Raw genomic sequence first — 16,872 nt, forward strand, 5'->3', positions numbered from 1 at the left:
GGAAATCATTTGTCATTAATGACAATATGCCCGCTGTATTTATAAATCGTGATTTATTACAACTTTCCATGCTCGTTTCCGATGTTACACGACCGCTCCGGACCAAACAGCTTTCGCCGGTTAGTGACGTCACGCACGTCACGAGTAGAACACTTTTTGAATAATACACTAACTACATGGCTGATGTCGGACTCTGGCTCGGATATTTCCACAGCATCGAGTGACAGTGAGTCGTCAATAGACTCAGTGCACTTTCAAGAAGAGGAGGATTTTATTGAAGAGGATGCCGGTGTGGTGGAATCAGTTCATGCGGGCGAGTCTCACGTGGTGGAACCATACCAGTTTGAGCCACAGTATTCAAGTAGCGGTAGAGATACAGACGGGAGCGAAAAAGGGGACGATGATCCTGGATTTGGCGGAGATCCGGTGCGGCAACAGAACACAGACTGGTATACATTTGACTTTAATTCATAGAGATTCTCAATAAATAGTAAATAAATAATAATAAATAGCAGGCACACTTGGCTCAGGCAACAGAACACAGACTGGTATACATTTGATTATAATTCATAGACATGTTCATATATAGTAAATAAATAATAATACATAGCAGGCACATTGGCTCAGGCAACAGAACACAGACTGGTATACATTTGATTATAATTCATAGAGATGTTCATATATAGTAAATAAATAATAATACATAGCAGCTAGTACAGTCGAATTTTCCATTTACTGGTATACATTTGATTATAATTCATGGACACTTGGCTCAGGTAACTGCATCACACTCTGCTAGGCTTGGAACTCACCACAGAAGTAGGTCTCCTCCTAAAAATGCAATTATTTCTCAACTATCTTTTTTACATTTAGGTGTACATGTGAAAAATGTACAATCATGGAAACAATTGAAGAGTGCCAATGCTGCCAAGAAAAGGATGTCATGGTGGCCAAAATGGAGGAATTCAATGAATATGAGTTAGATGGTGCAAACATAACCTGCGTAATAGATCACCCAGGATTCCAATCAAACTGTCTGGATGTTTGGGTGTTGCAGACAGCCTACCATCATTATTCAAAGAGGGACAGACAACAAGCAGGTGATCAGCCACGTAATGAGTAAGTTACTTGTGTTCACAAATTTGTAGAGCTCAGAAATTTGATGTATTTTTGGAAAGTCATTTTTTTGGGGTTATTATTTTTGGGTCACTCTGGCAAAGTTACAGAATAAATAGATAAATAAGCAAATAAGGTTGAAGTGATTACCATTGACATTTATGATCTTGTATTTTACAGAATGTATCGCTATGTGGCATACCGCCAGCTAGTGAGATTTTGCTGGGGAATACTTGGTAAGAACCACAGAATCCCACTGCCATCATGTGCCATTAAAAAGATCCAGGCGACGTTTCCATCTGACATCTACACGTCGTTCAAGTATCCAGCACTTGATTAGAGTCAATAACAAAACTGATTGTCAGTTCAGTGATTAAATATGCTTCTAAACAGCGCAACAACCTCTCTCTTGTCTGGTTTTTCCCATCGACTGCTGAGTGGATCTGGGACATCGAAAGGTTCCTCATCGACATTGTTTTCGCACAAGCGTAGAGTCTCGGTCAAGAGTTCAGTAACATACTCTGCAAAAAATATGTTTTATAATCAAGAATTATATACTATATTTTCTAGTCCCCCAATTATGCATAGCATGCCCTGAGGCACTTTGCATAATTAATCATTGTAGTTGAAACTGTACACTCCATTCTCACATAACTCAATTTTCAATATTTACACAATAATGTTGTCCAAGATTGAATGTTTTTCATTAATTTTGTAAAACGGTATAATTAATGTTATTATTCTCTCACTTTCACTTTCTTACCATATGTAGCTGCTGTATTCACACGTCTAACTACATGACCACCTTTCTTTGCTTTGGGGAATTTCACAGTGTATTGGAGTTGTCCTGTACTGGTTTTGGAATGTTTCCTGCCAGAGTTCTCATTGTAGTGCAGTGCTGCTAGGATCAACCTACAAAATAAATACATTTATTGTATAGAGAGAGAAAGAGAGAGAGAGAGATTTCATAGGGATTTTAGCGTTTGCAGGCCATTTACATGCACACAAACCCATAGATCTCACTACAGGAGAGAGGAGACCCCCAAAAAAGAAGAACTTGGCAAATAGATAAATAAGCAAATAAAGTTGAAGTCTCTAGTATTTTCGGATGAGATTCATATCATACTTTACCTGCAATATATGCCAGTGTACGAGTATGCATACAACATCTTTGGGGCAAACTGGTTGAGGTATACTTCCACCCCGTAGGTTTGCTGTGAAGGTGATATCTTCTTGACATCTCTGACAAAAGCTTTCTGGCTGACAACTTTATTCAGCTTTAGTGCTGGCACTGAATCTGAAAATACACAATCAAAAAAGGATATAGGATATACGATAATAGAAAAAAATATTAGTTCTTCACTGCATATCATTTTTCTTTACTGAAGACACAAAAACATTCCAACACAACATTTGATGAGTGGTCCATTGTCGTAGAAAATATTATTACCTGCTTTGAGCCATTTTTTCTTGCGGTTCTGAGCTGCAGGCAGCCGACCATGGGCACATTTCTCGAACACTCTGCCATGTTTGGTGTGAATGTTTATAATGTGGTTGTTGAGGGACAGCCATTTTTCAGCAATCATTTCTCCATTTCCATCCGGAGTTGATACGGCACACCAATACAAATGGTTCAGAATGGATTGTATCCATTCCCCAATATCGGTACATTGCTTGTCCTTTGCAAGCTTTACCAGTGGTTTTTTTATGTCTATAAAATAGAAATTTCAGTATTTTTTTTTTTTTTTTTTAAATTGGAGTGAATTGGAGAATTATAATTCTACTATAGTTAAAAAAAATTAACCTACTTTTTGCAAGGTGCCAAACGTCGAACCGATGGTCCACATGTTCTTGGTTTTCCTTCAGCCATTTGTTGACCTGTGTGTGTCTGTCTGTCACAATTGTCTTCATGACGAGGTTTTCACTCTCCAAGAACTGGACACATCGCACAAGCCCCTCTTTTTCCATGTGGACACTTGAAGGGACTTAATTACTCTGGAAATAAATTCAGAACACACATAATATTTTATAAAGATGGCTATCATAGACCATTTGATTTTCAGCGGTCATATTTGTGAACATGGTTAATGCTTTGAGCTTGAAATGCAAAAAAACACTCCTGAAATTATATTGTCTTGGGTTCGATAGAAAATATTCTCAGCTGTGTTTGGCTATAAAGTATTTGGAGGAGGCTATTCATAACATAGGATACATTCACTAATACTGACCTGCACTAATTGAACATCCAACACCTTGTTTATTGTGAGGTCTTGTATGGTATAGGATCCATACTTGGCACAGCGACCAGGGCTATCACAGCGTCCATCCCCTCCTAACACCAGTTCTTTGTGTTTGTTCGTCTCCTTCAGTTTCTGCACAATGTTTTTCCGATTCTTGGTCCAGACTGTCTTGATTGAAGGTTGAAGGAATTTCTTCTGATGATTCAGAAATGTCCTTGTTGTGATGGTGTAGCAGTTGATGGATTTCAGTACCCTCAGCACTTTTGTTGGTGATGTACCCGCAAAAAGAATTCCTGCTGACAACAGCAGATTTCCAGCAGGATTTTTATCAATTAAAGGTTGATTCTGCCATGACCTGTGAGAAAAATATATTCATTACATTTTTCTATCATACTATACAACCTGTATCTCATGAATAGGACCACCTGTCAATCATGGCCACAAATATCATTCTCGAATACATATTTCGCATGGTCATCATTTAAATATATTACCTTTGAAAACCACAATGTTTGCAGTTTTGATCGATTTCCACAAATGTGCCCATTGTTCTCCGAAGGCAACCTGGCGATTTCTCTTTACACATCGGACAATGGGTGAATAGTGACATCAGGGAAGACATGAACACAAGCAGAAGCTTACTCCTAAGAGGATCATTGTCGTCCTGGTTGTCACTGTCCCTGTGAAATGGACAAAGAGTAAAATGATCAAGTCTGCAATAAATGGCTGGATCCGACCCTGCATAATGATAATGTAGCAACATTTAAAAAACAGGACAAGACAATACTCATCAGTTGACGAATCAGATTCCACGTCTGATGGGCTATAAAGATGATCATTTTGATTATCCTCTTCATGTTGGCTATTGTCGGCCTCAAGCTCTTTTTCCTCATCAATGATGTCCCTTTCAGGGAGGTTTAGCTGCAGGTTGCACTGAATCCCAGCATCCACAGTACTTGTGTCATCATGTGTTTGTGTCCCAACAGTACACCCAGTTGGTTTGACTTCATTTCCTGAAAATATTATATATAATATGATATAATGATATATATATATACGCATGTTACATGTATGTGTATTTGTATCTTACATATCAATATTTAAATATTATCATACTGACCTTTGGAACAACCAACATGGATTCGAACTTGCTGTCCAGCTGACCTGAAACGTGGTCGTGCCTGTATGGACTTGTGGTGTATTCGTGGAGGGGGGTCCGTTTGCACATCAATTTCATTCTGAAATGTACAAAACACAGCACAACTTTACAAATACATTTTTGAAACTAGCTTGAAATTGTATTGAAAGTGTTACAGGCTTGGCCTGTCACTTCAAGAGTAGCAGCCGCAAGGGGTTGTGGGTTTTGGAGTCTGTGTGTGTGTAAAATGTGATGGCCAAGGCGAAGTGCGAAGGTATGAAGAGAGATATGAAAGCACGGGCGGACTGGGACACAAATTCAGCCCGGGACGTTCAGACGCACCGGCCCACGCGTGCGGACCACCCTTGTAGCCTACAGATAAATTATACATCCATGCTAATATACTGTTATGGCTAGATTCCCCAGAGTCCAGCCATAACTGCAGCTGTCTCACTTTCCTCAGGGTCAACTGCATAAGAAGAACATCAGCAATCAATTAAATTAACAATATTATATCAATATCAAAATTCGGAAAGGAACTGCTTGTCTAATTCAGGCCTATAAAATAAATGCAATAGTGAATTGGCCACAAATCTCTGTCCTTATTATTTAATATTATTGAATATTATTATTTAAAATGATAATATTATATAATTTAACTTGGAATATCATGAGCATATGACTATCCTAATGCATCTAACTTTATGCACAATATAATAGTCTGGCCAGCCCTGCAGCCCGTTCTAGGTTCTGATTGGCTCTCTAGGTTGGCATTCTAGCTTCTAACTGGCTGTCCAGGTTGTCAATCACAGCCATGGGCAAATTATGCTAGTCGTAACATTGCTAAACTTTTTCATGACGGTTTTCTCAGGGAGCTTGTCTGATGAGTGAGCCTCTGACGCAGGCCTCGCCCTCTCCCGTCCCAGCCCCTTCAGTTAATGGATTAGCCTACTTTCAAAAACATAAGATTGACAACCTATCAATAGCCCCGTAGTCTGTATTCTATCTATATGGCGCTGGTCTGTAGGCCTATCCAATACAGTGTCAATGTAACTGATTACTGTGAAGAACGTGAATACACGGAGGTTCTTCCCACGGCACCCGAAGCCCCGTTTTCATGCTTTTTCCCCTCGAAATGTCTGGGCAGCTGGTCGCCAGCTGACAACGAGCCAAGTCAGAAACCCGAAACTACGGTTTTACTACGGAGATACCATTAGTAAATAAGGTAACACAAGTTTATACATAATATAATATCTAATAACATTCATAATACAACATGTGGTTGAATTGATTGAGAGAGCAATGCTATAAAATCAAACAATTAAATATATGAATTATGTACATACATGTGATGAAGATACAAATTGTATTTTTACACAGTCCGTTCTGTATACTTACTGGTGTAGACACAGCTTCCTACCCAGTGTGGATGTCCAATAGATTGTCGCTATCCTCAGTTCTGTCAGTGGCTTCATTGAACAAAGTTTCCAATACCTATGTAATAATATTGACATTTTTCATAATTTGAAGCGGTTGTAGGCCTATGAGGTATACTTTTACTATAAATGCTGTGGGCAAAGTGAATCATATATGGCATCATGACTTCATCAACTCATAAATGTGTGAGATTTGACATGTCATTTTGATTCAGGCTTTATGCTTAAAGCCATTAGCACGGCTTACCTTCGCTCTCTCCCTTTTGGCGAATGCATTTCACCGTCTCTTTAGTGGAGGACTCTGCATCGGGGGACGTTTAGGAATCGGCGTGGTGGCTTGTGCTGGCATTTGGGGTCTTGGCAGTATTGTTGGAACAGCATCTTTGTTCAGTTTGAAATTCTTTTTTAATCCAATTTCCTTAGCGAGCATTGTGGACTGGTCGAAACACGATCTTTCAAAGTGCTGCCAACAAATTGTAGGTTTCATCGACCCCGGGTTACCTGGACCAGCAAAGTCCGCCCTCGTACGACGCACTTGTTTGGTCCATATACGCGACATTTGATAATTTTTTGGCCACAAAAACATCCCATAGCCAGATTTGGAGACGGCCCCACATCCCCATACCACACATCGCTTGCCGATTATTATTCGCGTTTTGTTGTTGTGCATCCTTTGTTTTAATATTTGCCGCTTCAAGGCATTTAAACAATGGTGACTCAGCTGTGTTCTGCTCAGCTGTGTTCTACTCATGACGTCACCGCCGGAGATGACCGAAGTTGTTGTTTCCAGAGCTACGAACGATCGTTACTAACTGACAACATTTGTATGCTGTTATAATCGTGATTTATTAAAAAATACGTCAATAATAAAAAATATATATGGCACATTTCACAATACAAATGCAACCTCTATCATATACTAAGCCCACTAACACGTGCTAAAAGCATTTCGTAAGCTCTTTAAGCTTGAGACAGATGACTTGAAAGGACTTGACTGTTTAAAATTAAATATTTGCGTTTGTTTTTGTAGTGGGATATTACGCTTAGTTTTTTCGAAAAACGTGATTATAACGCCATGCGCGCAAACCTGGCAACCCACTAGACGGCAAAAGTGTCAGTTAACATGGCAGCGGCTGGCTTTACTCCAAAAATAGTGAAGTTTGGATTCAAGGATTATTTTGTCGATGACGCTAATAAGAAGAGAACAGCGGTATGCAGGGTCTGCTGCATAAAGATCAGTGACACGACCACCACAACATCCAACTTCATTCGTCAATACAAAAAAAAACCACAGAGAAAGGTAGGCTACGTGACTGTGTTGTGTTAGCTAGAAAGCTAACGTTAAGTTTAAGCTACGTTTGACTTGGTTTCAAATCGATTAAGCAAAGAGAAGACCAAACGGGGTAAATGAACACTAGAACTGCCAAGGGATTCATTTTGACTAACACTGATACTGACGGGCTGTCAGGAGAGAGAGAGGGGAAAAGAGATGCCTCGTTTATTTCCCCTGTGTTATTATCAGAAGTTACTGGAAACTTTTGAATAATGTAGTTAATCTACTTTTAGTAGTTTGTTTAAATGTTTTAATTATGTTGTTTTTGTTTGTAGAAGTGCATCATTCTTTGATTTATTGTAAAATGAATCTGAACTTTTTGATCTATTATGATGATAAACTGAAGCCATTTCTAAATTAACCCAATTAAGTGAGTTTTAAATCGTCCTGCTTAGTTTATAAGGAAATTATGAAGAGGAACAAATTAAATGGTTTGAAAAGGATATCTATGTAGGTGCTGACGCTGTTGGCGGTTCTAGTGTTAACAGACATTTTAATTAAATATGTGTAATGGCAAATGCCATATATGATTTTCTTACCTGGAGTTCTGCCTTTTTGAACAGACTTTTTGAGTCCTAGCTATATTGTCTACAGTTCTGGGGTTAATATGAATCTAATATGATTGTCATCGGTCTAAATTAGATTTAAAATGATTAACTGTGTATGTAATGAAGATCATAGTGTGGGTTGAATCCATTTTCATAACCACTGTCTTTTAACTGATTTAAATGTGGAAACTGGGCTTATTCATCACAATTTCGTATGACTTGACTTGACTTGCTTGACCTGAGCAATGACTTGACTTGACTTGCTTGACTCCCACCACAGTGACTTGGGACTTGCTTGATACTTGTAGGTCAAGACTTGAGACTTGCTCATGACTTGCACATGTAGGACTTACTCCCACCTCTGGTGTTTTCACTACTGGTCTACCTGCATGTGCCATCCGACCTCTGCAGCTCATCCAGAATGCAGCGGCTTGTCTGGTCTTCAACCTTCCTAGATTTTCCCACACCACGCCGCTCCTCCGCTCCCTTCACTGGCTTCCGGTAACTGCTAGAATCCACTTTGAGACAATGGTAATTGCGTACCATGCTGCGAATGGATCTGGCCCTTCCTACATCCAGGACATGGTTAACTGTACACCCCAGCATGTGCACTCCGCTCTGCATCAGCCAAACAGCTCGCTGCACCAGCACTGTGAGGGGAACCCAAGTTCCCATCAGCAAAAACACGTGGGTTTGCTATCCTGGCTCCAAAATGGTGGAATGAGCTCCCCATTGAAATCAGGACAGATTCACATCTTCCGGGGGAGACTGGAAAACTCATCTCTTTCTACTCCACTTCGATCGATATAATTACTAACAAAGAATTACGAACAAAGCACTTGTATACTAATAAAGGACTGGCTTATCTAAAGCCAGTTGAGTAGCACTTGAAATGTTTTAGCTCTATGAAACCTGATGTACTTATATGATTCTGTTTTCTTCAAGTTTGTATCTTGTTGGTCAAACGCACTTATTGTAAGTCAGCTAAATGCAATTTAATGTACTGTAATGTATAAAAGCCCCACCCCCACATTCACAGCTGGTCGATTTCAACACAGGAAAACGGAGAACTGGAAGAATGAGTGGAAAATAGTCACATCAATCTAAGTGCTGACAGCTCCGTGGGAATTATTATGTGTAATTCATTTCTTAAGGTTATACTAACAATTTAAGTCATGTTTAATGATCTTGAACGTCATTAAAACATAGCTATTAAGAAAGCTATTTCATAAATGGCTAGATCTTGATAATTAACAATTATTTTATAGTTTTGTGTTAAAATATTCAGTAGTTAAATTATTTAAAATTCACAGTCCTGAATGTGGGTTTGTGGTGAATGTGGGGATCTACAAGACACACATTTTCAGAGTAAAGGCTTTCACATTACTATAATTATATTTTTATTTTGTGACAACCCCTCCACACCACGTGGGGTGCCGTCTGTGTGTGTGTGTTTGTGGGTGATTGCAGGTTCCAGTGCCTGACGAGCTGCATCTGCCTGATGAGGTACACCTGCCGGAAGCCTTCAAGAGGGACCCAGCCGGATACGTCACTCTCTCACTCCTCTGGGCACTCTCCCCGTGCCAGCTTCAGGGACCTGTTGCTGGTTCCGTTTGTTTGTTTGTTTGTTTGTTTGTTTGTTTGTTATGAATAAACTAATATTATATTCATACCCCTCGTCTTGCCTCCCAGCTTTATGTGCAGCCCAGGAGCCGGGTTGTAACAATTTAAACGTACATTTAACACAAAAGCAGGACCAACCATCATACATTGAATTCCTTGCCTAACAAGAGAAAGATTCATTCATTTAAATAAATATTTAACAACAAATGGGCCGGTTCTAAAGGGTTATTCAGTTAAGCCCAATGAGAGGGGATACAGCTGTGCACATGTCATTACATTGCATTTAGCTGACGCTTTTAGCCAAAGCGACTTACAATAAGTGCATTCGACCAATTAAAAACTTGAAGAAAACTGAATCGGGTCAGTGACATTTTATATTTTCGAAACTGCAAAACAATTAGATGAAACAGCAAGTTGGTTTAAACATTTTCTGAATGAATTCAAATGTATTTTTCATTTTGGCATGTGCCCACTGAAAAAGATAACACTAAGGCATTTTTATGCATTTCATTGTATACACCCCTTCAAAATGTAATTCGGCAAAACAATGCTATTTTCCATATGATATTAAAATCAATGAAAATGACAGCCACAGATAGTGAAAAATGTAATTCTTAATCTCTATAAGGAATCTATATCCAGGTATAACATTTTCACACCAAAACTACAAATATTAAATATTTTGTCTTTTAAGGCAATAGCTTTTCATCCGTCATAATTTTTTTCCTACATCATTCCAGTACAGGTAAAAATGCTTTCAAATCATATAAAACCTCTTATTATAATTAACTTCCCTTTATTAATTTCATTGTTTATGTCAAGTAACACACTATTTTATATATTTGTTGTAAAATTCATTGTTTTACTGAATGACATACTGCAACTGCAATATGCCATTGCACATAGATCCAATAACTGGATGTAGTCCTACATTAAAAAAAAAAGGATACCAAAGACTTTATAATGGAACTTTAAATTTATTGACATCAAAAAACAGACTCAGTCTCATAACATCGTTCTGCATTCTCTTAACACAATAATGATGTCAACTCAAATATGAACCAGTAAGTATCTGATTAAAGTTTATTTTTCATCACTATGCTAACATGTAAGTGAACAGGCAACAATAACGGCAATTCTGTTTTTCTTATTGCATATGAAACGTACATATTGAGTTTAACATTGTTTTATTGCCATTAATACTTTACTAAATAATGAACTCATTAGTGTTAAGAAATACACAGTACCACTGAAGGCTGGTCAGTGTTATTCACTGACTGTTTCAGACTGATAAGAACTTATCCCAGTCCTCAGCTGAAAATTTGGAGCTTCTACTAGAAGATGGCTCTGGTTCTGAGATAAGTGTTTTCACATCTGATTGAAAGTAATAGATGACATCGGAATTTTGGGGCCATGCAAAGCAATTCTTTCTGCCAGGCTGTTGCATACAGGACACCTCAACGTCATCACCAACTACCTTCAGGACTTGCCCTACAAATAGCTTTTTGTCATAAGACACTATTACCATCTTTCCAACCATGTCATCAGATTCTGAAATGGTGGTGGAGGGTGTAGCTGTTTTGGCATGAAAGTCTACCTCAGAGGGTGATTCACATTCACAGGTAAGTCCCATTCGATGGCAAAAACAGGACACATCTCTAAACATGATCTTCCCTGTGGTGTTTGCAGTTACCTGGTGAATATTCAAGGTGCCTTTAACAACCGGCACGTCATTCGGCAAAGCCTCATCCACTCTGGTGATGTCATCTTCGGATACCCAGTAGAATTGTACATTTGAATTCGATTTTTCCAGAAAGGAAAACAAATCTTGAGGCTGCTGAGTATCATTACCTTGCAACACAAATGCATCAGCACCTCTCTTGACTGAACCACCAATACCGTCTGGTGCATCCTTTCCATGGGCCTTCTCTGAGAAGTTCCATGTTATCTCTTTAATGCCTCTAAGGAAAGGCATGGTACACATCAAGTAGAAATTATTTCGGTTTCTGTACTGGGTCAGTGGGCCGTCACTCATGAAGTGCACTGTAGTTATCCCTGTATTGGATAGGACCTCATCCAACACAGGTTTCAGATGTCCCCATACAGCCCGTTCGTCATGTCGGAGGGAGTCAGAAATAGTGGCATAGGCTTGAGATTTCCCAGCTGTGTAGATCATGCATGTGTGAACTCCTGCCTGTTTTCTACTACCCCCAAAATGAAAAGACTGAACCTCAACATTTAGCTTACAGGCATAATCTTCAGAAAAGTCCATATGGACTACAGCCTCATGCTCTTGGAGGCTGTTATTGAGGGCCCTGCACTGTTCCACTTGATGGATCCATATGTACTGGTGCTTTGCCAATGCATCCAGCTTTTCATTAAAGCTTTTCAGGAGATCCTCCCATGTTCCTGTTACAGGTTTCTTCACAAAATGGGAATAGATTTTCCCCTCTGTGCAGACCCTCTCTCTCTGCCATTGGTTCCATTTGTTCAGTGTTTTGGGGGATGGCTGATTCAATGTCGGAGTAGCAACACTTTGCACACTTTGCAAACATGCATTTTTTGTTTTTCAAATTACACACAATTTGAGAGAGTGTCTCCGTAATGCTTTTGCTTCCTAAAATGCCAATTTGATGTAATTTGTCAATGAGAATCTTGACATTCTCATGATCAATGCACGCACAGGTGTTGCGGTCACTTGCCTTTGGCTCTGTGACATAAAAAAGACGCAGACGGAGAAACTTCCTGTAGGATATGGAATGTGTCACTCCTTCCTCCGTTTTGTAGTCTAAGTGAAGCTCTCTAAGAGACTTGGTGAGAACACGCCGCTTTTCCTTGACCATATTTTTAGTGACCGTGTCCAGTGTTCCTCCCTCAGTTTCTGTGTAAGGTTTTCACTTCGATGGCTGGAGTTTTTTTTCTTGCTTCCACGTGAAGCCTTATCAGGTGTTGAGGATGAGAGTGGTCCCTCCCAAGGTGACGATGGCTGAGCAAAAACAGATGGCCTAGGAAGTGAAGATGGCTTAGATGGTTCAGGAGGGTCAACTTGTGGAGGCTCCTCAAAAGAGTCCTCAGACAGAGGTGTGAGGTTCATCACAGCTTCCACCTGCCTCTTTCTTTCCCTCCGTCGCCTCTGATTGGGCCTCCACTGTTCCCTCTTCTTTTCAGCAGCAGATGCTGTCAGTTCTGTGACGGACGGATGATCATGCTGTCCAGCTTGCCTGTTTATACTTACAAAGTATTTATGAATTTATTTATTTAGTCATGTATTTATTTATTAGATATTCATTTGTTTATTCTTTTTAATGAAGATTTAAGCCAAGTTAACTGCCAAATGCACTTTTTAGTGGTACTGTAGTGCAGCGGTTCTCAAACCGAGGGTACTGCAGGTGGTCCGTGGAAAAAAGCTAAATAAAAAAAAAAAGATTACTATCAAGGATTTTCAGGGATCACCTCATATGTGACTTTCTCTATCGAAATCCGTCGCATTGACCCGAAGACACATTTTGAGTTGTATACACTGCTGGCCAACATGAGGCCCCACGCAAAGTTATATGATGAGGCCCTCTGTTTCGCGAGCGTCAACGTGGGGGGTGGGGTGGGGGGAGGTTGCTAATGCTAGTGGAGCGGAGCAGCGGAACCTCGCGGCTGAACTGCGCGGAAAACGCGGAGAGCTGCGTGATTGGCCTGTAGGGAGGGGCGGCCCTGTTCCTAGCTTTCTCATGATATCAGACACTGGGGTAGTGGTCGTTGGGCTCATCGAACATTTATGAGAGAAAATCTCTAATGTCCGAGTGCAAGTGAATGCACCACAAGCCACGAGTCTTGTAACCCCTCCCCTGGCCCTGGCGCGAGCGTGGAAATATGATTGGCGGCGATTTCCTTTGAACTGGACGGCGCAAAACGAGAAACATATGATTGTTAATATTATCATATTAATTCAGACAAATATCGATGAGACAGTTAATTAATGTACTTATTGCAACAGTCTGCATAGATTTGGTACCCCTGGTCCAAGAGTGAAACAAACTAATTCAGTTATTGTTCAGTTAAAATGCATTCAATTAGGCCTATGTCTGCCATCTTATATATTTTGAAGTATTATTTGAATTATTTGAAGTATTAAAGTAACGTGTTATGGCAGGAAAGTTCAATCTGGTATATTCATTTTAATGTCACCTTATATAGAATGTGTGTTAAACTTGTGATTTCGGCATTGAGTGACTTCTGCCTAGCAGATACCAAGAAGAGGCCCCTAGGGTCTCTCTGTTAATTATCAATAGTCCTTGCAGTCAACAGGGGAATTCCCAGATACATTTTCAGATATAAGGCAGTTAAAGTCTTGTAGAATTAATGATTTATCTCCTACACATCCTGCAGGCCTTGAGACTTGGGTCACCCAGCAGTAAACAAGATAAACGTCCTTTTGAGCTTATCAATAAAATGTATTCATTCCTAGTAAGCTGACTTTGGGGTGAAGGGAAGTTCAGGGAAGCCATTAAGCCACAAGAACAATTAACTTATGTTGGTTGACTGATGCGGGGACTGTCATGGGACGATGGCGTTTGGATATTTACAAATATGGCTTTCATAGAGAAAAACAGGTGACTGTTGTGTGATAAGATACATGATATGATGTTTATGTGTGTTGAAGATGTTTAGGGGGAATGAGTATGTGTCCTGTCAAAGAGTCCTCTGTCATGACTCCGAATCATTGATTGGGGGATCTGCCTAAGGGCAGAGGGACAAACACACACACACACACACACACACACATACACTGTGAAGCAACAGATGGAATCAACAAACTGACTTACTACTTGGGATCCCGCCCAGAAGGGAAACCGACCAATGGAACACTGCCAACTCACTGTCTAGCTCGCTCAGAAGTGAACTCTGTGTATAAATGTTGTGATCATTTTGAAGATCGGCGCTCTTGTTTTTGACTTGCCGTTCCTGAGACGTGTCTCACACGGTGGTAGAACCTGAGCCCGGAGTACTCTGCAGAGTGCTTCGTGATTAGGTGAAGTATTTGTATGTTTCCGCCATTAAAGCAGATTATTGTTTAACCCTTATCCTGGCTGCTTTGAATTTTTCCTTCTTTTGAGAACCCGCTCATATAGGAACGGCGCGGAGCAGAGATTCTGCCCCAACAATTTATATTTAAGGCTTTACTGATGTGACACAATAATGTCTCATAATGTTATTGAGTTAAAATGTCAATATTTTGGCTTTCCAAGTTAACATTGATTGATATGACTGCGATTAAATCAGCATATACTTCTGCCAGGGGATGCCACCCCTCAAAATCTCCTGCCACCCTCTTGCCACCCCATGAATATTTTTCTAGATCCACCCCTGAGTAGGCTATATTTTTCGTTTTGTTTATTTAATAAGTGAATTTCAGGACAACTTTGGGAATTTTTTAGATTTAAATAGATTTTGAAAGTGGAGAGAGAGAGAGAGAGAAGCAGCGCTGTCTGCTTGGTTGCAATACTGTTGCTCAAGCCTTTATGCAACTTAGGCCTATACATTGTTTATGTTACTTATATGCCTGTGTGTCCATGGTTTTGAGTATGTGTGTGTTGAGCGCAGCAACGTCTGCTTTTTGCAGTACAGTAACTAAAGTAGGACTAAGCATAGCGGTAGTTTTTTGTAGACCTGTCTGCACGTTTTGTGAGTGCAATGCGCGCGTGCGCACTTGTGGCATTGTTTGGGATGACCTAATTAAAATACCGTCCGCCGTCCTCTTTGAGAAACATACACAACGCAGACAGACACCGGTCACAAAAGTATCAGATAGGCTTCAATTGTCTTTTGATTGTCTATAATTAACTATAAAAAGATATCGCCGGTTTGCATATGAAGTGGTCCGCGCAAATCCTTGATGATAAATAGTGTTCCTCATAAACAAAAAGTTTGAGAACCCCTGCTGTAGTCTACTGTAGATATGGAAAACAAATTCAGGCTTAAAGACAATGCATCCTATACTGTTTATGCTCCCTTCCGACTGTGAGCGTGGTTCTTGCCGGCAGCCAAGTGGGGTCAGCTAAGAACCGGTTTTCGGTGTTTAGAGCCGGCGGCTCCGCTACGGCTGAAACAGGAAGAACCAGAGCTAAATCAGGCTGTAGCCCGGAACTGGCTCTGGACTCAGAACCAGAGAAGAACCAGTTAAGCACCAGAAAAGCACAAGAATGGTTCTTGAACCGGAACCGGTTTTTGTTTATTGGCAGTTTGCAAACCACTTACGAGTACTCGAGTGTAAAACAAGAGCTATTGAGTCAGTGTTGTGGTGCTGTTGCTTTGGTCTGGATCTGTGAGCTAACCACGCCCCATTCATTTGCATATAAGGAATGGAAATGTGTCATTATGAAATACAAGTCCCCTGAAATAAATAAATGTGTCATTATGAAATACAAATCCTCTGAAATAAATGAACGTGTCATTATGAAATAAAAGTCTCTTGAAATAAATAAATGTGTCATTATGAAATAAAAGTTCTGTGAAATAAATAAATGTGTATTTAAATGTACATGTATACATATGTATTGCCTCATTTATTTATTTCAGAATTGATTTCATAGGCGTATTTATTTATTTAAATTTGGCATTCCATAACTAGGTGCACACCATGCACATTTTCCAACATAAGAGAGGTCACAATTACATTGGTACAGATTTAAATCTCCGATCCCTCTCCATAACAAGAGAAAAGTTACTCACCTCCATTAGAAGTTAATCTTGCGGGCCTTGCGCTCAGCAAAGTCGTCAACAACGCTGCTCAGGTATAACTTCCGTGTTGCCAATCCACTGAGTCGTTCTTGTCCCATGCTGCTTCTTAAATACGTCTTAATCAATTTGAGCTTTGAGAATGAGCATTCTGCGGTCGCAACAGTGACAGGTATGGTGAGATATAACAGCAATGCTGTGCAAACTTTGCTAAATGTTGCTGCCATTGAGCTGTGGTCCACAATAAGCATCTTGGTCATATCCTTCACAGATGGTTCTTTAGCTATTTCTGTCTTAAAGCAGGCTCTGAATGCAAGGAGTTGGACGGGGAAACTCTGGGATAAATCCCTGCTGTAGTGTTCCGCGAGGCGCTGCACGTGCTGGTGAAGGGCATTATCCTGCGCACGGTTCAATGTCCCGGGGTGGATAGCCTGGAACAGTTTGTTCGTTTCACGCATAGAAGTGAACCTCTGTCACAGCTGGCTGTTAATTATATCCAGGCTGGCGTTGAACTCATTAATTCTGAAACGGCTCTCACCATCACTAAGCCTCTCATCTTGACTGAGTTCATCGAAGTGGTGTTTCATCCTTCTTTTGCGAATTTCCGTGAACTCGCTATGCGCTCCCCATCTCTCAGCAAGTTTTTGAGCGGTCCGTTTGACCTGGTCAAAAGTCATCTCAGTATGCAGATAGGGCCTGGATTGTGTTT

General features: G+C 40.2%; 1 protein-coding gene and 2 long non-coding RNA genes across 3 annotated transcripts in view; all 3 read right to left on the reverse strand.

Moving 5' to 3' along the window:
- The window catches only part of LOC307047231 (uncharacterized protein), a gene marked incomplete at its 5' end in the record, with an annotated part of 261,974 nt that overhangs the window by 166,834 nt on the left and 78,268 nt on the right, over nucleotides 1-16,872 (reverse strand). The window lies entirely within an intron of this gene.
- On the reverse strand, nucleotides 1,507-2,332 carry LOC307013793. Its single transcript, XR_013801069.1, has 3 exons — nucleotides 2,248-2,332; nucleotides 1,880-2,028; nucleotides 1,507-1,637 (listed from the first exon to the last, which is right to left on the reverse strand). It is a non-coding gene; the product is annotated as an uncharacterized lncRNA (long non-coding RNA).
- LOC307013726 lies at nucleotides 4,477-6,724 on the reverse strand. Its single transcript, XR_013801037.1, has 3 exons — nucleotides 6,178-6,724; nucleotides 5,893-5,988; nucleotides 4,477-4,594 (listed from the first exon to the last, which is right to left on the reverse strand). It is a non-coding gene; the product is annotated as an uncharacterized lncRNA (long non-coding RNA).

The sequence above is a fragment of the Notothenia rossii genome (assembly GCF_949606895.1).
Source record: "Notothenia rossii genome assembly, chromosome: 7".
In the NCBI taxonomy this organism is placed as follows: Eukaryota; Metazoa; Chordata; class Actinopteri; order Perciformes; family Nototheniidae; genus Notothenia; species Notothenia rossii.